Source organism: Osmia bicornis, chromosome 2 (genome assembly GCF_907164935.1).
Source record: "Osmia bicornis bicornis chromosome 2, iOsmBic2.1, whole genome shotgun sequence".
In the NCBI taxonomy this organism is placed as follows: Eukaryota; Metazoa; Arthropoda; class Insecta; order Hymenoptera; family Megachilidae; genus Osmia; species Osmia bicornis.
This window is the reverse complement of record NC_060217.1, coordinates 4,860,504-4,884,855: the sequence shown is the minus strand read 5'-3', so window position 1 is coordinate 4,884,855 and position 24,352 is coordinate 4,860,504. Positions and strand designations below refer to the sequence as shown.

The 24,352-nt window shown below is 46.0% G+C and overlaps 1 protein-coding gene across 8 annotated transcripts in view; it reads right to left on the bottom strand.

Moving 5' to 3' along the window:
- LOC114879233 (homeotic protein antennapedia-like) overlaps positions 1 to 24,352 on the bottom strand; it is a 115,346-nt gene that overhangs the window by 31,089 nt on the left and 59,905 nt on the right. For 3 of the 8 annotated variants that reach the window (XR_003789885.2, XR_003789886.2, XM_029193974.2), the window contains exon 1: positions 15,661 to 17,283. The exons of 3 other annotated variants lie outside the window; for them this stretch is intronic. The gene's annotated coding sequence lies outside the window, so the exon portion shown is untranslated. Of the gene's footprint in view, positions 1 to 5,495; positions 5,799 to 15,660; positions 17,284 to 18,477; positions 18,549 to 24,352 lie in introns of those variants that run through there. 2 more of the 8 variants (XM_029194010.2, XM_029194000.2) reach the window with 2 other exon arrangements.

Genomic DNA, 24,352 nt, shown 5'->3' with positions numbered 1-24,352 from the left:
TATCAAGGGAAAATTTTGTTGCTTCTGCCTTCGTGAAATATTTCATTACTGAAAATAGTGGGAATAGATCGAGTATCGATATGCAAACCCCACGAATAAGTACCATTCACTTCCATTTGCGTAAACGCTAATCCGTGGATCGACAAAAATTTAATACACAGTGAGCATCGGCGGCTAGCGAAGACACAAGGTTCTACACGAACACCAAGTTCAACAACTTAATTCCATGATAGAATTCAAGGCCAAAACTGTAGTATTGTGCATGGAAGAGTACACGATTCGACTAATTAACAAGAGAAGCAGCGAATCCCAGCGGAGCCTGACGATAATCGAGGTAAGACCGAAACGTAAAGCTACCCTAGATCGCAGCAGTCCGTTGGTCGGCCCATGGTCTCTCCCGTAGGAAATACGTTTCCGGCAGTTGGCCGGCTGTCGTGTCCGTGGAAGTCGCGTGACAGACAGAAAAGAGCACGTAGAGAAAGGGAGAGCCCCCGTAGAGAGGAATGGGTAAGGGCGGAAAAGGAGGATATTGGGTGGAGTAGCCTGGAATAGCCTGAAGGGGGATGAGAAGCGAGAAGCGGTTGGTTCAAGGCATGGTATTGGATGCTGCCTCGGCGAAGCTCACGGTAGGGGTAGTTTGACAAGTTGACAAGAGCACAAAGGCCACGGCGGAGCCGCAAGAGACGGGAAAGGGCGAGACGAGGTAACGGAGTGGGAAGAGGAGGCGTCGCGACGCTCAGCGTCCGACGGAGGGTTAGCCGGATAGAGTAGTAGGGGGATGAAAGCCGTGCAGGTCCAACGCCGTGAACAAAGGACGGGCTGCCTTCATCCCGCTGAACTCTCTCTCTCGGACTTTGGAAACGAGATCACCCATACAGCGTATTGCGTGCGACTGTGTTGAACGACCTACACGTAGGGGCGTCGGCGAGGGAGTTCCAGTTTGCTTGCTCGACCCGATAGATACCAGGCAGAGCCTAATATCGAAAGTTCCTGGCTCAGTCTGAAACCGTGCTTAATTAAATCGGAAGACCGTAAGAGATAACCAACGTTCCACCCCTACTACGATTCCTCGACACCGGCGTCTGGAAAACACGATGGCTCCGTTATACGGCTCCACGCAACGCGGCTGGAATGCATCGAGATAATTTGTTGACTCAAAAGATCAGAAAAAGTTTTACGTTAGTTTATCATTTTTGTTCTAAAAAATAAAAATATGAGAAACTAATAAAGTCAAATTAGAATAACTGCAACAAGATCACCCCTTACTTCATTTTGTAACCCTCGCAACAGAAGCCAAATCTAAAATATTCTATAGATCTACAATTCACAACACGTTGAAAATGTACCCCACGAATTGAATTGAACGAAAGGAATCAATAGAGTACAAGGCGCGATCACCGGTTTGATCGACGTTCCGCGGTCTCGAACGATGTTTCTAATGATCCTTGCGGCGTGTTTGCGATCGCTATAAATCATGCTAGCAGCTCGTAAACCGTAAGGGATCCATGGATTGTATGTATCAATGCGAACACACGCGAGCAGGGTAACGAGAGAGAGAGAGGCGGAAAGAGTCGGTACATCGTGCTAAAGTTATGCCGCGGTATGAATGGAACGCTTTTGCGGAGAGCGCCTTCTACACGCTGGTTAACTGAAATATTTATTGCCTTTCGAACGAGTATCGGTGGCCCGCGGCATGCCATTGTGGAAAACCGTTCGACTTGTTCACGGTCACGGTACACATTACCCTTTTTTTCTTTTTTGTTATTTCGCTCTCTGACCTAGCTGTCTTTTTTCGAAGTCAATTTAGGGTTACCACTTTTCAGCTACGTGATCGTTATTCCATAGTCTATTTTTACACCGGGTGAGAGATTATTTTTACAGTCCTCGAAAAGAGAAGCTATATAGAGCTTTCCGTGTTGCAAATTGAAGCATCCGAGCTACTCCTCTCTCGGCTACCCTAAAATTAACCTAAACTTCTGAAATAACACGGCTGAGAATTGAAATTAAATCAACCCCTACAATCTCAATGGTTTTGAGAATCATCTTCTCTAAATTATGTGTCATTAAAACCTGCCTGACCACCTAATATCGTGTTCGTCTTGATGATCTTCAGCAGTATGAAGAGAACACTGAATAAGATCTTAATGTACAATAAAGACTACTTTACATTAGCTGTTCAGGCAGGGGGTGTTATCAGAGGAGTTTAAGGCAACGTTTATAAGGTATCTTTATAACAGCATCTACCTTAAAAATAAAAAATTACATATAAAGCACGACATTGATAAAACAAAAAAGGAAGACAAAGATTTTTATGATCTTGAGTTCGTTAGACTCTGGATTCGAGCTGTGGTACGTATTCGACTGCTCGCTATTCAACCCGCAAAGCGGACGTGACGTACGATATGACAGGTTTCAAAAAAACTTGTTCGACGGTAACCGCAATGGGACGAAATGTTCCAAGGAAAACGAGCACACGGTGAAAATAATCCGAGAAAGGAAACTGCGCGATCCTTGGAAAACGTTCCGCGAGAAACCATGCGGCAAGCACCTGTTCTCAGTCGATTTCCACGGTAAAACGTTTGAAACCCACGCTTCCCGCGATTACAGCTAGCTACTAGCAATTAGGATAATTAGATTACCGGTAATTGGAGCTGTAACAGTTTCGAGGAAATTTAGAATTCAATAAGGTGATGAATTTTGATTCAAATGAAATAGAAAACTTCATCATCTTGTTTTCAACCCTTTGACACAGATCGTTGACGATTGAAAAAATGTGTCACACGTTGTTAACAAATGTATAGATTAATAATGTTTAATTTATCCGGACAATGGAGATCCGTGCCGTTTCCCGCTCGTTTCTCATCCTCGATGTAAGCTTCTCTAAGCTACTAGACAGGCCAACTCCGACCCCGTGTCTACGAATCTACTAAATCAGAGACGCAGCGAAGCGTCTTCACCCTGGAGTCTCGGATCACCCTCGAATTCGGGTCTTGCCATGGTTGTTGGCCGAAGGTAAGGCAAAGTTCAAAGCATAGTCGACGGTGTTTACAAAGTGGGAACTCGCAAAGGTCAACTGGTCTTTACCAATGTCTAAAATGGACCTGTCTCCCCATCAATTATCGCACTCGTGATTTTTAAATATTATTAATTAATTTTGAATATTATAGCAATGTAAAAATGTGCAAAAATATATGCAACAAGCGGCATACGATAGAATGGAATATTTACGCCAGAACATGATTCTGCAACTCGAAACGTGTTCTTCGCATGTAACAATGCTGTAGACCCACATTCTTTCCTCCTTAACGAATCCATGATTAGAAGAAACGGCGCCGTGAAAATACTATCGCTTCTTGTCCCGTTGGGATGCGTGCGACTCGTCGAGAATCGCGATTCCTCTGTCGTTTGTAACCTGTTGCCGTGTCAATCGTGTATTTTTTTTATCCCCAATTTATCTGACTTCTCTTGAAAACGATTTAAATCGCTTCCACCGGTTTTTCGTTCAATTTATCACGTCTATTTTAGAGCTTTTCTCCATTTTCAACAGATTTATCGTTTGATTTTTCTTTTTTTTTTTTTTGATCTTGTAATAGTTTTATCTTTGTGGAGATTTCGTTTTTAACTTGTTGCTTTTTGTGTCATCAATTTATTGGGATACTTTTCAATTTACCAATTAACTATTGGATAGTTTAATTAACGAATCACAATGCATTGTGTAAATGCGTTCCTTGACACAGTGCAATAGGAAATCATCCCCAGGAGCTTTAATCCGCGCCACTGACCCTCGTCAAATCGAAGGGTTCGGGCTTCATTAAATATTTATGGGGTCGTGATACCATATCGAAACGATTCTTCCAGCACCTCACCCTTCGACGATTACGTTATCCAGGACTGTAATCCTGTGCCCTCTCGAGTTTTCCTCGATCTCCCAGAATAACGATTCCAGTTTCCACAGAAGAATTTCGTCGTTCACAAACAAGTTTCGCGTTTTTTTTCCACATTTTTCTCTGATCCCCCGACTCGAGACAACTGCGTGCTGATCCGGATTAAAAATAGCCGTAGAAGGATGGCTGGCCCGGGCGATTACGCAAGACGAGCCTGTTATCTGTTCCAGGTAACAAAATGAACCCGCTACCACGGTGTCCTTTGGCTACCGGGTTAAAAGAGTCCTCATTCTTCTTCGCGCCACGTGGCCACTCGAATCTTTCGGTCTGCATTTAAGATTTCAATCCGAGATAAAGCGAGGGTGTCGAGCTTAGCCGGACGTTTGTCTTCGGCCCTACCATCGGCATCCATTAGAACTTCCTCTTCGTCAACCATGAGGAAACTTGTTCGAACAAACGGGAGGAGGAATTGGCCGATATTTTTGGAACAATCGTTTTTGAAGGAAAAGGTGATGAATAGATCAGACATGGAAGAACAGTCACGTGGAATGTTTTCTGTGTAAGTTACTGCTCTGCCGCTTGTAATCCACTTGTTACACTTTGCGATTTATCGCGGTCTGCCTCAATGATATTTCACGCGCACCTCTAGGTATTTCAAAATGGTTTTTTTTCGTTGAATGGAGAGAGATATACGAGTTAGTCTTCTGATGACAGGTTTCTTTTGACTCGCCTTTTATCGTGTAACTGTAGGATAAGTTTTAAAATTAAAATTGTTACAAGCTGAAGAATGACAAAGTAGGAACTTTGGTTGACAAATGGCTTGAACAGACTACTAGTCTCTTCCTTTTTATTAATTTCTTAGTGAAAATTTATGCATAACACCTCGAACATCCAAAATATAATAGAAATTCACGACGATCTTCTAAGGACATAACTCAGACCTCCAAGCAAGATTTATATTTCCATCCTTCCATCGAGTTTCCGCCTGTGCCTCTGCTCGATCCACGATAACATCGAAACGACTTCTCATATGTCGTCATCGATTGTCATCGAACGTACCTGTCTCTGCCATGATGCGTCCTTGATGAGACGTATCAGACCAGGATGACAAGAACGATCGCTCGCGGCCAGTCGCGCGTGAAACACGATTTTCTTCGCGGTGGCTATCGGTCGATTAACGCGGAACCAACCAAGCACATCTACTCGAGATAGAAAGAGAGAGAAAATGGCAATTATGCTCGCGAGGCAGGTCGACTCGCAACGTTATCGCAGCACGTTGTCAACCACGGAAACCGACGACGCACTGCTGCAACCAGGCTGTGCAAACACGCTGCCAATTACGTACACACCTATCGATTCTCAAAGAAGCGACGAAACTCGTCGACTCGCTACGCTTTCCCGTCTCGCAAGCGGGAAAGAGTTTCAGATATGCAGGAACGATTTTCGCGGTGCCCGATCGCGATAATTAGACCCGTGCCCGTATTCATCGAAGCATCCGGATAATTTGAAGGGAAGTGGCATGATAAATGAGCAAGATTGTATACCAATCTTCCTGGTGTTAACAATTTTAACGGAAGAAATGTTTGAGGAGAGTACCTTAACACACCGTACCTTACACCAAACGTTCGTCGAAGAAGCTACACATGGTCAACATTGCAGATGGACATTTGGCGAACCCACAGCACTGATGAAAAATTTACGAGTTAGTCCGGGAGTCAGAAACGACACTCATTGCTTTATAATGTTGTTAATATTCAACGGGATCAAACCGGCTGGATCACTAGATCAATGAATATTCTTCGATCAAGTCAACATCCACTCCTCGATAACCCTCATCACTTTGATAAAGAGTAATCAAAAAACACAAAAAAGTTTCACAAGAGGTACGTCCTCGTGTCCTCGCTGCACCACGGTTCACAGGGAATAAGTAACCCGCCGCGATCGTGTTCACTGTCCGTCCGCAGAGGAACGCGACTGCTCCTCTTCAGCTCGCTCGCAGACACGTGGTGGCTCGGGAATGTCACATTCGGTATCACGTGTCCGACGTTCACCAGCGATCGACTCGCTCGCGAGTACAGGTAGGATCATGATCGCGCGCCGATTCCCTTTCGAACTGTCATCGATGGTCCGCGCGAGCCAGCGCGACTCCGCGTCCGTGTCAGAGCTTCCGACTCGCCAGAAGTACAGACAGAAACGAAACTACGCGTTGTGACGGCTACGCGCGCACCGACTCAGGGGCTGACGATGTGTGCGTACATGCACGTGCGTGTAGGAGACGAAGAGGAGCTGGTAACGGATAAAAGAAAAAAAAGGACGCGACGCACGACGTTGTCGAGGAATATACACGTGGATGTGTGTGTGGAGAAACGCGTGTGCGTGCGGCGGTGAATGTGTGCAGAGAAGCGTATCCTCCTGTCGAGCATGGAGCGGACGAGAGCGTCGAGCTGTCAGCGCACCCCACCCCATATCCTCTCCCCTCGGAACCAACCCCTCCTACTGTGACGAACCCCACTCTTCGTGTTCGAGCTTTCCCTTCGGCTACCCTATCCCCACCAACCCTCGCACCCTCGCTACGTCCAACGCCCCGTGCAACCCTCCGTCGTTGTTGGAACGACATTGAAGAAAACCCAATGAAACGGGAAACGCGTTGGCGAAGCGAACACGCTGGGAATTTTGACGGGACCAAAGTCTGCTACTTTGTAACGTGTATATTATTCTAACTTACAGAAGCAGGGCTTTCGGTAGCTTTTGTTAGAGGATTTCGAAGAAAGTCACAAGTTGGTTTCTTGTTGTTTGAAGATGGAGTTTGAGTTAGGGATGAGATCGAGTTGGGAGGAAATTTCAATCATTTCAGGGAAACTTAGGGGTGGATTGTTTTGTTAATTCTTCTTCCGGGTATTTATGGATTATTTGCGCTTGAAATTTATGGGAGAGCGATAATGATCAGTGGTTGAGATGTCCAGTACAGCTTTATTTATCTGAATTTGTCTGAACGAAGTTTGACTGAATAATTAGATTTTTGTATGAAAAATGTAAAGAATCACGAGTTACAAATATATTTTTCGTTCCGGAGCAACTTAAGGTAGTCGGCCTTGAAAATTTGCATTTTTTTGTCACCGTCTGCGATACGAAAATTTCCGTGACGCCTCGTTCGCTCCTTTTCCTCCTTTCTATCGTTGGGAAAAATAAAACAACGAGGATTCGAGCTACAAATTTTCCGTTCTCGTCGGTGATTTACAACTTTTGCGAACAATTACGTGGACCGTGTCCATCGTATTCCAGCGACGTGGTTCCTCGTCAGCGAGTCGACATTTTATCATGATTATGAGGGGTGGGTTCTGGTTACGCTTCGATGCGGCGAGGGTGGACGCGAACGAAGTCGAAAGCGAAGTAGAAGGGCGAAAAAGGGCAGTGGAGACGTTGTTTTTTGGGGAGTGGTCAGTTGTAGCCACGAGGTAAGCAAGAATTATGATCCATCTACGTCGCTGCGAACGCGAAAGGACTCAGGGTGCGCTTTTCCTGTACCCAAACAATGTGCTTCTTGTACGTGGTCTATGTTTCTTTTTGCTTCACGTTATGAACAGTATCTACTTATTTCCCGTTTGATTTTCTTTGGTTTTCTGTTCACCCCCACTGTCAAACTGTGCCCAAGATTCACCCCATCGTCACAAAGAACGTTAGTCGACAGTTGGAGGGTTGGCTTCGTGAGCCAGCTTATGAAAACCCAACGTCTGGGAACGAATATGTGCACAAGTGTTCACTACTACATGAGCATGTGTGTTTGTAAAGCAAAGCGTGGATCCAAGAAACTTGTCCCAGAAGGCGATTGAACGGTCCGCCATTGGTGGAACAACTGGAGGTTGACCTTTGGGGAGGCGAGTAAGCGAAGGGTCCTGATTACTGGCGAAACAGATCCCTTTGTCCTACAGCTTCTTTGTCGTGAAATTTGCCGCGAGCATATTGACTCGATTGTACAAATATCGCACCGTTACGGTTTTTGCCCTGCTTCTTTTTTGCCTCCACAGGAACGTCCCTCATTCGTCCCTTCAAGAGGACTGACGAGGAAGACGGTGCCCGCAGCGATACCCGACTTTATTGCTCGCGACGCCATCATTTGTTGCGCTCTTATCGCTTGTCCCCATCGTTCGCACTCTCGTTTGTGGACCATTTGGTGCGATGGAAGCGTGGATGTCGTCTGGAAGAAATTTTTCCCAGAACAAAAACTAATTCTCCTTATTGAGTATCGCTTTACCAATATATTGGTAACCTATATATATATATATAACCTATATATTATATGCTATATAGCAACAGGATTTTTTCTATTAAACCTAGCATCCCAACATTTACCCTTTCAATGATAACTGGACTTAAGAGGGGTGGAAGAGAAATGTCATCCGACGAAGGAAGGTCTCGAGAAGCGTGAAGCCGCGTTTCCAAAGAAAATGGAGTTGGTCCGTGCGTCCGTGGCCGGCGGAGTGATGACTCTATCCAATCGACTGAGCCGATTTCTCATCCGTATTCATTCTGTAGCCGTGGGCAGAGCCGCGGCCCCGACCAGGGAAGAAAGAAACGAACCGGCCTCGCTGGAGAGAAGCGCCTATGATTTATGACCACCATTACGGCTCCGATAATTATATGCTGCCCTATGGCCGCCCCCTTCTGCACCAAAGGAACGAGAGAGGATCGGTAGATGATATCCTGCCTGCTGACCAGCAACGCAACAACGAGTCAGCCGGTCGGCTCTGCTCGAACGCACATCGACCGTTCCTCCTGATTGCCTCGATCGTTTCGATACGAAGCTTCGATGTTCCGGGAGAACGGGCAACTACGGGTTTCGATCCCTTCGTCGAGGAACGGCTGGTGAAAAAATGCCGCGAAAGGAGAAAAATTGCACGGCTCGAATTACAACGGCGATATGCCTGCCATCTGGTGACGATGAACCTTTTTTAGACGACTGCTACTGACTATCGTGACTTTGTTGCTGGCTGGGTCGAAGAAGCTGGATAATATTAAAAGGACACAAAATGGAATTTCTGATATCCCAGAGCTTAGGACATAAGTGATACTAGGTTGGCTACACAATTTTCACCAAGCTTCTACTAAAGGATAAGAAATAATTTTCAAAGAACAAGAAGATTTCAAACCCTCGGAAGACCACGAAAATCCCTATTCTAGTCTGTCGGGCAATGGCGGTCGTAAATATCGGAGCAAGGGCCTGGTAGTTCCTTGGTTGCTCCCAGAAGGCCACTTATTACGCTGATTCCCTCGCAAGCCACCACAATCATCTAAGTATTTCTTAACTACCCTGATCGAATCAAATTGACTGAACTAATGACAGAGCGTCGCCTGGATCAGTAACGACGGGAAGCTCAACGTTATTATGAAGGATTACAAAGTTGCTCCATTGGTTTTCTTGCGCTATAAAACAACCCATGTTTCAAAGATAAAAATATTTATAAATAACTAATTGTCAAACAGCAACCCAAAAATCATTGCAAGTCAAAGAAGGATGATTGTATAACAAGCACTTAGGAACGGCGAGGACCATCACTCGTTACGCTCGTTACAACCGGGTGAAATATTTAGCGGGGACGCGTGAACAGACGAAACAAACATCCCCCGGCTCGCCATAAATTACCACCTCTTAAAAAAAAAAACATCCCCCCACTCTGCTCTGCTCTCACAGAGTTGATTTGCGTGCTCTCCCGATGAAATTAAGATCGCGACCCTGCCACGGGCCCTCCTCCTTCACCTATTGAGACATCGCGTGGACATTAACACACCGTTACGTCACGCTTCGTCGCTTTTGCAATAATAAATCGACGACGCGGGCCCTCCTCGCGAGTTGAGCATCGGTCACGATGTTTCGCCGCGCGTACGCGTGAATATATACGCGACGGTGATTTGCATAACCAACCAGACGAGCTGGCGCGGTGCGGCGCGGTGCACACAGAAGCAACGCGTAAAACGTTGTTACACGTGTAAGCTTCGCCGAGCGGGGAACGGGATGAGCAGAGGAATGGCGGAGGATTCATGAGAACCCACCAGGTGTATATCCCGCGCGTTCGGACCACGTGCCACCTCTCCGTCGTTATCGCTCGAACCAACTTTCCTCATTTTTCTTTTTCCTTCCTTTCAGGTACTTTTTAATCTGGAGAAGTTTGCAACTGTTTTTCCTTTTGGATATAATGAATTTCGGTGATTGAATAGGTAAAGAGTGAAACACTGCAGATGAGAGTGTACGATTAAAAAGGTGGAAATATAAAAAAGTGAGAATAATTGTTAATGAGTTTTGAGCTTCTACCTTGAGAAATTCTAAGATAGATAATGAAATGAAACTGAGTAAACTATAAATAGTGAATTAAGGTTATTAGTAGAAGAACCATGGAAAATTCTGATTTCATAAAACGCAGCTACGAATTGGGAAGAAAGAGAAGAGAACGTCAAGGAGAATCGTCCTTGACAATCGGTTATTGTTCACCACGGTGCAATTAGCGCGGCATAAATCAAGCGGATAACGAGACACGGCGCCCTGAAGGCGTCTCACACGATTCTCGGCTGCTAGCAGCGAATGCTTCAAGGAAAAGACGAGGAGAACGGAGGCAAAGCGTAGAAGAAGTGAGGCCACGTCGTCGGTTACGGGGGCGGTTGTCGTTCCGTTCGCCAACTACGCGACGTTCCTTCGCCAGAACTTCCAACGACGGAGGACCAATTCTCCCTCCGTGTCTCTCATCGTCTCGTTCCTCTTCTTCGTTGGCTGGCAGTTGCCATCGTGAACAGCAACGATCTTGCCAGACAACCCACGCGCCATCCATCTTGCCGCGCGCTACCCACGAAAATAACTTGAATTTAAGAAGCTCGGGACCGGAAACAATACCAGGTGGGCTATCGCCGTTTATCCTTTAAAGAAATTGAAAGCTCCATGTTTAGAGTTGTGGTTTCAAGAAACTTAATTGATAATAAATCAACAGATATCGACGAATCCCATTGACCCACATAAGATGCGTCTCGACGCGATTTCCCACCCTCGTCGTCCCAAATTTATCGTCCGTTCCGTGTAACACAATCGTGGCGGAATTTATGCGCGTTTAAAAAGCGGTTAAAACCGCGACAGTCGAAATCAGACAACAAAAACGTGGCCTCTATAATTTCGCGAGCAGCTTCGATAAATTATCGAAGCAACTCTGACTTCCTGCGTGGCAAGGTTCGCCTTGCTTTTCCGTCTGCCAACGATGCTCGCCCTCTTCTGTCGGTCTCGCTTTCTCGGCCCTTCCGTCGACGCTGCTTGATTTATCGCGATGGAAAGTACGAGAAATAACAAGAGAGATTCCGGGCCACGTTGCGTGCATCGCTCATTCCCGAAATAAAAATCTACTATGCCGAACTGCGAGAATATCCTCCTCTCTCTTCTCTTGATCCAACGCGGGACAAATCACTTTGGATTTATGACGAAACGTTCTTCATGATTTTCCGCTGAAAGAAATCGCCTTTTTCTCACAGACACTGAGGAACTGGTTTATAGTGACCATCCAGTTTTCTTTTTTTAAGTCTATGAATTTTTTTGAACGCTACAGCGCTAATCGTTGAAGGGAGACACTTTCGTAGAGGGTTGGAAAGTATGAATAAATTGACGGTGAAGTTAAGGGGTAGGTAGGCGAAGGGAGATGACGATAGAAAACGTTGATCAAATTTGCTCGCGTCTTGGACAAAGCTGCATAAATTTTCAGCAACGCATCGGATCGGGTAAATCGAAAATCTGTATAGCAAATATTGACTCTGTCTATGTCCACCTGAATTCGTTGGTCAAATTAACCAAGCCAATATAAAGAAGAATATTATAGAAAAATTATCTATCGTCCTTTTTCCTTTCTTCAACTTGATTCGAATAATGCCCGTAGCAGGAGATTTTCACAAGGAACAAATTCAGGATCGTGCTTTCCCGCGCACAGGAGTCACGTTTTCATATCCCGACCTTGAATACTAGTCTTCGTGAGCGGAAATGAGCCTGGAAGAAAGAGGAAAAAAAGGTCAAGACACCTCTAGTGTAAGATCTTTCTCTCTTCCTCTGTCTCTCCCTTTTACAATTGTGGTGTCTCGTTGTCCTTTGTAGCGAATTCTCTCGTGTCCGGGGGAAATCGGGGAAAGTTTGCGCAAGAGCGTGCGAGCGGACTATTGTGGGCCGAAGGGAGCGAAAAAAGAAAGTTAAAACCTCGTGAGAGCATTGTTGGTTGCGTCACCGGCGGGCTATTCCTTCAACCCTCCCTACTTTTCTCTTCTTTTTCTCCGAGCCGACGGGGCCTCGCGTATAATATCAAAATTTATAGCAGCCAACCGCTCTAGGGCCTTGCGTTAGCTATGGTCGGCTCGAGCTTCTTCTCTTCAGCACCTTCTGTCTGTTTCTTCTTCCACTGTTACCGACTTGTGCTCTTTGAACCATCGGGATTATAAAAATCTCAAAACGTGGAAGACATATTTGTAACAATTAAGATTCTGTGAGGAACTATTAACCGGTGAGAATAGTGGTACTAAATCACCCTCAGTTTTCCTTTGCGACACCTGTTTGTCATCTTCCTAATCATTTACTTTCGTACTCTGAACAATGACTCCTTTCTACGATTGTCCGCCTCATTTACGTAAGAGCCGTTCCGTGGTATCTTCTCATTTCCCATCTCTTGGTTCTCAACTTTGCACAGTTTCTTCGGGTATTCCACCTCTCGAGTATGCTAATGTAAAATGTACACGTGACACCGCACTTGTTACTTCTCGCTAACAACTAATAAGATTGAAGTCGCTAAATAAAACAAACATGATTCCCCCAGTTTTAAGGCACCTCTATGGAACACCCTGATCCTCTGCTTAAATCCCAACGACCTAGGAACGCGCTTATTAATAACCGAGTCATGAGAACTGGCGCACATGCGGGACAGTTTGCGTGCCAAGGTAATCAGTATAATGATCAGTGGTCGAATTGACGTATCGTCGAGATAATATATATGACGGTGCATGGCGGCAGATGCGTTGCACGACGTGACGTGGTCTAACGCGTCATTGATAGCCCTCCGAACCTTCTATTTCCCCTTGATCGCTACTCCATCTCTCTCGCTGCCTGTTTCACTCTGTTCCCCCCTCTTGGGAGACACCCTCCATCAAATTTTCCTGTCACCCCTCCCTACCAAACGATCCCTTCATTTCCTGCCTTGGCAACCCTCCCCCATCCCCTCGTTCGTTGCCGGTCCGTCACGAACGGAAGGAACGTAATGCGAACGAGGGGAGCCTCAGCCAACCAGCATCGTGGCCTTTCAACCTAAGAATTCTGCGAGAGCCGCGCCCAAATTCCTCGTTTTTCCAGAAAAAATAAATCGTGATGGCGTTTTTTTTGTCATTTAAAAATGTGAGGCTGGGAGACAGGACACTAGTTCAGTAGTTAGAGTCCAGGAATGCTCATCCTGAGTGTTCTTAATTAAATTGATCAAAAACCAAGGGTGATATAGAGAAGTAGTATCAATATCCAAAAATTCATCAAGCAAACTTTATAACGAATCTACAAGAAGCTTATTGAATGGAAAATTTAAGTTAGATTCAAAGCGGCATCGTTCACTGCTGAGCGGGCATCGTTTGGCGCGAAGCTGAACGCGTCCGAGCAACGAGGCTGACGCTACCTGGCGAACAGCGAATTTCTCCCAGCGGCCAATTATCGGCATTTAATCAAAACGACCGGCCATTAAAGTATCTAGGTAAGCGATCTAGGCGGCCGGACAAACGAGCCGGTGGAATGCTTCCCGGGAAGCGTTCCACGCGCACCGGCGGTGCGGTGGTCGAAAGCTGTTCCCCTTCGGCATCCGATCGGCACGTCGATGAAATTTGTTGACGCGGCCGGAAGAAAAACGAGATTGTGACGCGTTGTCCGTTCAACGACTGACCGTAGCCGGGCTTGAACCATCGCAAGAACCTCCGCGAATGAATTGCACGGCTAACACTGGAATTCTGCTTTTTACTGAAACCCCACCGTTCGACCTGGAATCCGCCGCACGCCGAACAATTACAATTAAGAGCAGTTAGCGAATTACCGAATGTCCGCTGGCACGCGGTTTCACCACGCGGACCGATCACTAACGCTTTGAATTTTCTTTGAAATCGTTATTACTTTGCGTGCAGAAATTGTAATAGCACACAAAACATTGCCTCCATCAATGATTAATTGTTAACTAAATAAAGAAAATCTAAGAAATAAAAGTATTTTATATTTTATCCCCTTTTTCATTAACGATTTGGCGAGTTACAACCACGTGCTGTAAAGCAGAGACGATTAATCTCTATCTCTCTCAGGAACTCCGATTCCCGGATACCAATGCAATTTATTCGTTCTTCGATTCGTTGAACGCGAATCTCGATCGTTTATTTTTGCGAGTGTGGCTTTCGATTTCATCGAGTTGAACGCCGCGCCGTGCCGCACCGGAAGAGGCGCAGAGGAAAACAAAAACAGAGAAAGAGTGAATAAAAAAAAAATAGAAAAATCGGATAACTTCGTCGACGTTCGAACGTTTCATCGATACACCAGGGAATTTTGATGAATAAGCAAGAGTTCAGTAACGAATTTTGGCGGGATCATTGATCAACCGTTACAGGGTGTATCGTAATGTGACATCCGAAGCGTGTCGCGCGTTTCGAGCACGGCGTTAATTTAAACGTCACGTTATCTCTTCCCGCGTTTTATCATAACGACGATTCGACACGAACCACCCTTTACAGGAAATTCGTATCGTTTCCTTTAAGGGTCTGTTACGGCTCTAATTGTCATTAACTTTTCAAAAAGCAGAAATATAACAACATTTTGATAGGAGGTATCATGTGATAAATTTACACTGAAGCTCCCATGAAATTTATGGGGAGAAAAGAGCGTTTAAAGTCTAAAATTTGTCACTTTACCATGAGACCCCCAAAAAAATGCTTCGATCATCGAGCTTTCGTCCCAACTTCACACTCGCGGATTACGCCGTTGCAGCGATAAATTTTGTCCGGTGACCAGCTAAAATTAATTAGTTTCCCGGCGAATCAGGACCACGAATTATAATTAGCGAGACGCGCGACGCTCATTGTTGTCGCGAGCGTGGAATTCCTGGTCCGCGATTGTTCGTGTCGGACATGCTTCAGCGAAAAGACCAAGCTCGCCAAAGCACATTATTATACGTTTTCACGAATCGGTGATCGTTGAAATTCGATCGAGGAACAACCGTGGAATTCCACCAAGAATTTTACCCCTTACAACTACTCTGGTATCAACATTCTGCTCGCGATAATTCATAAGAAACTTGCCCCTTTATATAATTTCTTGCAGTTCGATTTTCGCATTCATTCCACTCGATGTCTTGACCGACGAGGTTCGAGAGAACCGGTCAAATGATTCTTTAAATCCTATTTCCCGCGTGCACGTGACAAGCCAGCCAATTTTCGTAAATCTGTCGATACGTTACACTTCCAAAAAAAGTGTGTGCGAAAGTTTAAACTGGTCTACTTCCATGAAGGAACATGCCACGATGACGTCGAAACGAGGAGTGCCAAACAAAAACAAACAGGAACACCCACGCACGCATAGTCGACGAAAGCGAGAAAAAGGATGAAGATAACTCAACTCTTTAGAATATGTAAGATGAAAATTCACAACAGTGATACTGTAGTTTTTTTCGAATTGAAGCTTTGTGGAGGGTAGTAGTTTAAGGGTTAAACGTAGTACTGCCCGATGGATGTCAAAAATGTCAACAAAAGAAGCGCTCACCTCCGTCGCTTCTTTTTCCGTCGCCTCCGTCGGCGAGGTCTCCTCCTGGTTTCCCCCCTGTGCAAGGGGGTAACTAGGTACCCCTGTAGTTTCAGGGCCGTTGCTGCTACGCTGGCCCCGTTCTTTTCCCCTTCTTCCTGGCTTCTTCCCTGCACCGGGGGCCCTGTCCGTGTCCCGGCGCTGGGCCCCGTCGTGGCTGGTTCTTCCCTCCACGCGCCGGCACCTCCTTGTGCGATCTCGTCGTCGTATCTGCGTACCGTGCGTGATTCTGAACACTCACCGTCGAATGAAAAAGGCTCGGCACCGTCCACCACCAAACATGTGTCCTTCGTGCCAACTTACTCGGCTCTGCGAGTCCAATCACCATCACCCTTCTCTCAATCTAGCCTGCGAGGCACCCGTTTCACCAGGATCCGCTAAGCGGAACCCTACCCGTCGAACGGACACTTTTCAACGATGAAAAGTGTTTTTTTTTCTTCTTTCGTGTCTACACTGTTTTTAGCACTAGATTCGTTTTTTCTATCGTCGTGGCACAAGCAACGTGAAGAGACACAATAAGATGATGGTCCACCCGCGGCTACCTAAGCCGTCTGCCGATGAATAACAATAAAAAATAAGCAAGCGATTGGCTTAGCGAGTCACGAACCCAGCCGGCTCGTACGATTGTCTTCCGTCGTCGACGCTTTGTTTTCGCGAAGCTTGACGACGGCGAGGGAACATCTGACGACGGTATCCTCCTCGACGTCAAGGCCACGCTATACGGTCTCCTTTAAACTCTTCAAGATTCCCTCGTTGATCGCGTTGAAAGCAATAGATTGTCTCCGTTTCTGTTAACTATGAACCCGTCCAGATGGAACACGCGAGGCTGAATCTTCCTCTAGGCGGTCATGTCGCACGTGCACTACGAGGTCGCGATACGATCGTGAAACGGACACTCGTGAATCGTTCGTCACCGATTGTAGCCAGCTCGAGGCGGCATTCCGTCGACGATCGGGACGACGCGGGTCGGCTGGTACGGTTATGTTGGCCAGCGTCGAGAAGGCCGCGCGTTCCTCAATTTTCATGGAAAATCGCGGGCCCGACTACGACGAAGAGCGTGGTGTGTATCTTCTAACGAGAGATGCGACCACTCTGAACCGCGAATTCTGGCCGCTCGGTTTCGCAGCCTCCGAACGGCGGCGGCGGGACCAGAGCGCCGCGACGCGAGGCGCCCTGTGCACATGCGTTAAGCTTCGTCGCTCTCTTCTCTCCTTCACTCTCGTCGTCTGTCTCCGTTTCACGAGCCACTGTCGTCTCCTTTTGTCTCTGTTTTCTCACTTCCTCTCTTTACGCCCCCGTGATCCAACGCCGCGCGACGGTGGTTGCGTATATTCAGCCCTCCCTACTTTTACTCTGTCTCTTCTGTTCTTTCTCTCTTTCTCTTTCACTTTTGTTCCCGCCACTGTCTTCTTACTTTCTTTCGCTCTCTCTTCGTTGCGTTTTAGCGCAGCTTGCTCTCTCGGGACGATTTCGCTCCCTCGATTCGTTTTCGAAGGATCGGGGGTTGCACAGCGGAGAAACGCTGTCACGCTACTTCTTTCAGCGTCAACAAAGGGAGGCGTGCGCTCGATAGCGTTTGATCGGACGTATTGGAAGTCTCGGAGCTCGTATTGGTCACCTGATACGGAACGGACGAGTGAAAATAAATTGACGACCCGATGAATGACTTCGTTTGCGAAGGCGTTCGATGCGGAGGAATAATTCCGAATAGTTTCAATATTAGACTGCTAAACTTGTTAACGAGAGATTGCAAGGTTTGATATTCTTTGGTGTGAAAGTTGGAACGATTCGTTGAGTGATTCGAATAAATTAGCTTGGTGATTGTAATAGGTACGAAGGTTAATCGATTAATTTATTTCAATTCATGACCGATATTTCGCACGTACATCAACTCCATTTTACACTTGTTTTAAAGTCTATGTATCATCATGGCGGTATGATTAATTCCCGCTTCCAAATTGATGTATTAATCATTTAAAATACCCCTTGCACGGCTGTTTATTTACCAGTTATTATGTATTAATATTGCAAAAGGTAAAATAGACGGTCGGTAGAGCGTAAACGCTCGCACGTGGCTGCGTTTTAAGCCACGAGGAAACGTACGCGTACGCGAATCGAATTGAATGCGAAGCTGTCGAACCTCGGCGAGACGTGCACGGCCTACGAGCTCGAGGCTCGCGCGGAAAATTGCAGAAAATCCTGAACGCGTTCACGCGCCTCGTTCCACTGACGGATTCGCTCGTCAATCTTTCAGCAAACACCGTAAAGCTATCGAGCGAGCGGCTACAACAGGATAGAGCCGAACCAAGAGCGCTTTCGTTGCTGCGCCCTCGCCGCGAATAGTGCCCGCTATATCTATCTCTAACGCCCCACTGGGCAGGAAATGATATAAATAGGGAACGGCGTGGTGGACGTGCATGCGTGTCGATCGAGAAGATTCACCTGCGTGAAGTTTCACACCAGCGAGAATCGAGCAACCGATCGAGTGGAAAGCGATAATTTTCTCGGGACAAAGGGGAAAAGCAGTTGCCCGTAGGCTTGGATAAAAAATTGCTCCGTTTGAATCTTGACTTGCGCTAGATTCGAGTAGAGCGATAGAAAATAGACTTCAACTACTAATGAATCAACGAGCGTAACGTTCAGCCAACCATCGAGGTACCAGGCGTAAAATAATACAGTAAAAGGTGATTGTTGCCACAAAGTCATGTGCAAAATCTCTTTTCAATTACGATCAACACCGTGTATCATAATGCATCGTACGCGAGAATGAACACTTACCAACACGCCGGTTTCTCATTCTTTCTTTTTTAACGGCCTACGCGTAGGAGATACTTCAAAGCGCTCTTACCTGCAACAGTTAGAAGAATTTGATTAATTAGCGGCGAGCGGTACACCGTGCAATAAGGAAATTAATTACAGAGATATCGCGGATAAACGGACAGATAACGTTACACGGAACGCGCTATTAAAGCTGCGTTGCGTTATAAATATTCATCGACAAAAGCAGGCTTCGCTTGTTCGCAGAAATTTTGTCGGCTACTATCGTACGAGCACACCGGTCATGTCACTTATTACAGCTCTAATTGCTCGTTTCGAGCAGTGAATGCTTATCTATGGGCGATTGCTTTATTAATTGATCGTAAACGCTTGACTAACCTCGCTACTCCTTGTCGAAAACGTGTATTTATGTACTGCGGTTCTGACAGATCCCGAAAGAGCTAACTCGCTTTGCAAGATTTAGAGGACAGAAGCCAAAAGTGGTAAATTTTCGAAGTAGATTAAGATAGGGGAGGAAAAGTAATCACGGTGCAGATCGCGAGAAATTAACAGGGCACCGAGTTGCTTCATGACGACCCAAGCGTGTTGGGTCGCAACGTAAAATCGCAAAGGCTACTTTGCCAACCGGAAGTTAGTACGGTCCGCGGCGCGAGCATCAACAGAGAAGGCGAGCAAAGAGGAGAGACGAAGGTATCAAGACAGACAACGGGCAGCGGCCGTGAAACAAAGCAGAAGCCGGCTGCCCGTGTAATTGGACTCGCCAGAAGGACTGATCCTCCCTTGAAGAAGCTGCCACGTACACTGCCGCGGATTCTCCTCTTTTTAACTGCCGCTAATCCGGACTTTTAATCGGTCGCGCTTTGGGGTTACACCACGTCGTGTTACCGAATGTTGTGGATTGCTCTTTGAGAGATCCTACTAGTGAAATAAATGGTCGAGAGAAGCTTAGGAATTAAGCCACTGTCGTCCAAGGTTACCACTTGCGAACACAGTTTAGAATCTTTTTATCGAGGAAGAAACTCTTGAACCGACAAAATTAACCCAGAACTATTTTTTCAAAATCTACTAACTCATGATGTATTCGGTATAAAAGATAAGTGGTTGACAAATGGCGTCGCTACGCCAGTGACCGTCGAAACGGCAGCTGATTGTTCATTCGCCGAGCTAGCTGAAGCTGGTAAAGAAAGAGCAGGGCCAACGAGCTTAGCCTGATCGTGCACTCACACCAAGGCGGACCCTCCGGCAATCAGCGACCTCTTCCTCCTACTTCTTCGAAGGCCGGTCGTATCTCACTATCGTATATACACGTTTGGTAGTGGCCTGCAAATGGTCGACGTTTGCGTGAGAGTGGAGCGTGTGCCATCAGAGCTACGTGACCCAGTTTGGTGTTGAAGCGCGTGATATCCGTGTGGCTTTGCGTTTCTTTTCATCCTGCGCCCATCGTTCATTCTCGCGAGAATGTAACCAATTTTGTGACATTTTTCATTTGAAGTTTGTCTTCACTAGAAAAATAAAGCCTATCATATCTAGACACTCTCACATGAACTTGACCAAACATCCGAGACACGATACCACCAAAGCAGAAGCTCTCAGTTCGAAGCAACGAGTTGAAACGTTGTGTCCCTGAAAGCAAACCTACATGGAAGAAGTCCGCAGAGCCCAGACACGGTCTGTCGAGTTTGAAACCGGAAGGCCGAGCCAAGAATAGAGCAGAAACGATCGCAAAAGAGACACCGGTAAAAGGATCGTGATTCGTTTGCCGGCTCATCGTGGACGTCTCTCCCCACGAGTCGTCGTCGTGGTGGTTGTTAGACGCGAAGGGAGGAGAGAATTTCAACCCCGACAGAAACGAGCTCTCTGCGGGAGTAGTAGCCGATGGAGGCGAAGCCAGAGAACTTTCGGTCGGAAAGCGTGACGGGGGATGGAACGAAGGGTGGCATGCTACGAAGAGAAGGTGAAGGAGGTGGAGGAGGATGGTGGAGAGAAGAGAAGGTCGGGCAACGGGGTGGCTAAGGGGGTGCGAGGGGATGAGCCAGAGTTAGAGCGATGGCAGAGTATTGATTTAGTGGGTTTCACCGTCTCCTTCTATTTGTCTCTCTCGTTCTACATCTCCGCGTCTCCTGGCGTCTCTGTACGCGAGCTTGCGAGGGCGCATCGGCTTCTGCTTGTGTTTCAGGGCTTCGATTTCTTGGCTTTCCGCCTCTACGCCACACAAGCCGTCCTCCTTTTTTCCACCTCCATCCTATTCCCGTCCGTCCGGAAAACGTTCGCTTTTCGAATGGAAATTGCTCGAACGGAACCAAACCGAGAAACAAAACTTCGCGTGTTGCTTTCTTTTCCTTTTTTTTTTCTTTGCAGCGTCGATGTTGTCTCCCTGTTTCGGGGAACGTTATTTTTCGCAGGGCGTTTTACCGCGACGGGAATGCGGATACGGCACTGAGAGGTTGAAATTATTGGTTGAGATACGAGATGCTCGAAAGCTTCGTGACAACTTAATGCTACGTTGTATTGCACAAAGAACAAAGGATATTTTAATGTTTCGTTTGACATTATTTATGTCGATGATCAATTTGATGTGAACCATTCGAACCCCTCGGTATTTTTTAATAATTGATATAACAAGAATCAATAATTCATGAATTAAGTACAACTTTTGCATGTTTTGCATGTTTTACATTTTATAACATTCTTTATGCAAACGGTACAGTGTTGAGCATCTGCGCTCGTGTCTTCCTCTCGAGTCCCGTGTTTCCGCTTTCAGCACACGTAGCCGAACAACGTTCTTCGCTTTGACTCTCTTCGTGAATAAAATAGAAGCGGAGGATTTCCGTGTTGACACCCCTGCCGATCGTGTTGTTGCTCAACACGACGAGCAAACTCCACGATTTTGCTAATCTTAGACGTTAGCAGAATCTTTTGTTAAAACTTCAATGGTCCATATATTGGATTATTATATACAAAGTAAAATGACACGGTGAAGTCATTCTAATCACAAGGTCGCTTAGCGCTAAATTTCTTTGCCTTCGATAGGAGCAAATATTGATTCAGTCATTGACAAACAACCAGCCGGTTTGTTCAGGTGAACGTCAAACTGTCATCGATCAGGAACGTACAAAATTTGTCGCCGCTCGTCGAAGTCCGTGAAACGACATGCAGATCGATCGATGAGTAATGGACTGCGATAATTTCGTTAAAATCGAACAATTATTATTCCCCACCAATCGTTTTACTAAGAATTAAACTTCTCAATGTTCAACGACAGAGGTAGAAATACAGGGATCAGAAAAGAGAAACGACGAAAGCCACAGGAATGTGCAATAGTTGACAAAAAGAAAAGAAGAAAAAGAAGAAGGTGTAGAAAAGAAAAAAAAGGGATGGTGTTGTAATCGCACAGCGATCTAATTAATAATCCTCTAGCTATAACGGCCGCGTAACTGCTTAGGATACACGAGGAGGGAAACCGAGATACTATCTCTATATAGTTAAGAGGTGTTTACAAGTTCGGGCAGGGAATCTGTGGGTAAGTGGTAGAGAAGATGGCAGTAAATATTCCTTGGCTGCTGGTGTTCTCCTCCCGTCTCTCCATTCCCCACAACGTTTTCCCCAGTTTCCTGCCCTCGTCTTCACCCCACTTACCACCCCACACCCATCCCACTTTTCACCCCTCCTGTTTGGCCCGGTGAGCTAACCGAGCCACTCTTCGCGTCGCGGAATTCCAATTTACCCTCTTCAGGGTACTGTTCCTCTTCCGCTTCGATCGGACCGCCAAGCGCCAAGCCGCTTCAAAACGAAAACATTCAATTGATGGCATCCTCGCGATCCTTGCCGCCATTATTCTTCCCTGTCCCTCGATTAAAACCTTTCACTCATCCCCTTTTGTCTTGATCGTTAGACAAAAGCTTGTTACTTTTGGTCGACAATTTGGTGGTTCGTCTTAAAAGTTGTATAATAAGAATTTAACCAGCAGCATTGTTTTCGGTAAATAGAATTTACCACTTGGAAGTTGCCAAAAACAACCCCCTATTTTCGAGCTTCCATTTCGAGAATTGACGAATTTGTTTACGACATGATAATTTCTAAGTTTGAGAAATGGTGGCTCCAAGTTTCACCCGGGGAAAATCTCTCTTCCAAGAGGGGGACTGGGTTACTGGAACCTCTTTCAGGAGGGCAAGACACCCATCACAACAGCTGCTATGCCCTCCAGAGCTGCGCGCTTCCAAACTTACCAGCTGGAATACGTATTACAAAATTGCTGGTAACAATTTTTCTACTATCTTCTTATAGTATTTCAGTATTTTAACGTACTCAATTCTCAAACTGTAAGCAGAGAAAATGAAAGGTTCTAAGCGATGTTAGTAATGGGTGGTGTGTTTCTGAATGTAACTCAGTTGGTTGTTTCCCTCGTCTGCAATCGAAGGGTCAGAGAAATGAGAAAAGAATCGAAGGGAGAAAGGCGAACGCAATCAATCGAATGTTTTCCTTCAGAACAATGGCTCGTGAACAGGGGGAAGGGTGGAAATAGACGGAGGTAAATTGAAATTCCGTGACATGGAAAGAACTTTGATTGGAAGAGGGACAGGCCCCTGGTGAGCAGTCGAAAAACAAACACGATTGCTCCCAAGTAATGCTGCGAATTTTCATTATGTTAATCGATGGAAATTAACAAATACCACGAATTTAACATCCTGAAGCTACAGAGTTGAAATTCACTGTATATAAAATCATAGTTATAGTTGAATATAAGACACCACTAAAAAAATGATAAAATAATCGACAGAACATACACTGAGGATCACAGGATCAAACTGGTCAGGCTCGGATATTTAATGAATGAGGGTAAGTCTATAAAAGGTAGAAGTTCGAGGAGGGATATGAAAAGGGGGTACACGGTATCTTTCCGCTGGAAATGGAAAAAGAAAGGGGAGAATCGCGGAGAGGGATGGATAAAAAAGCGTTGCTGACGGCAGGCTCGAGCGATACGGGTGAAAGAGAGGGACACTGTGAGGGAAAGAGGGAAAGGAAAGGACGCAGCTACCGCGTGGACTGGAAATGAAAGAGCCCAACCCCGAAAGGACGATAATTCATTCGTGAACCGAACGAGGCAGCTGAATCCGGCGTTGCACACGTGCACGATTTCGTAGAATGGGTGGCGCGTTACGTGGAAACTCGCGACGTGTTTTGCCCTTTTCACCCTCGCTTTTTCTCCGATGCGGATTATCATTATTTCCCTCGATTCTTCTTTAACTTCGAACGATACCTAGAATCTTGCACTGATTGCATGATTAGATTTAACACTCATTAATTAACTAAACTACACTGTACTTTCCAATTTGAAATAAAAAATTGATACACAATAGTGTGACTTGAATTTTTACCCTCGCGAAAGATAGAAGGATCACGTTCAAAGATCTTGAGAAACTGATCCTTCCAATGGAAACACCGTTAGACCCTTTAGTTTTCTCTTTCGGTTCTTTCCAAGGTTTTTCCCCGGGCACGGTTGGTGGGGAAAAAGTGAAACTCTCCTGTTATTGTCCTCGTTTTTCCGGCGAAACTTAGGGACGTGAAATGCCTTCACGGCCGCGACCCCCTGAGCCAACTTTCACCGCCATAAAAATATAAAAGCCTGGCTCGAATCCGCACCGCTTTTACGTCACAGTTTGCGTGAAACTGTACCGACGACGCCCTAGGTAGACCCGTCGCACCGAGGAACCTTGAACAATGAACTTCGCGCTCTCTATTGCGAACTTCCTTCGCTCCCGTTCGAAAACCGAGCAACTTGAAGATGTTTTGAATAAGCACCTTAGTCGTAACAGAGATTGTTTTTGTAATTTATGGAGAATTGTTGGTGACAATTTGTCCCATGCTTAGAAATACT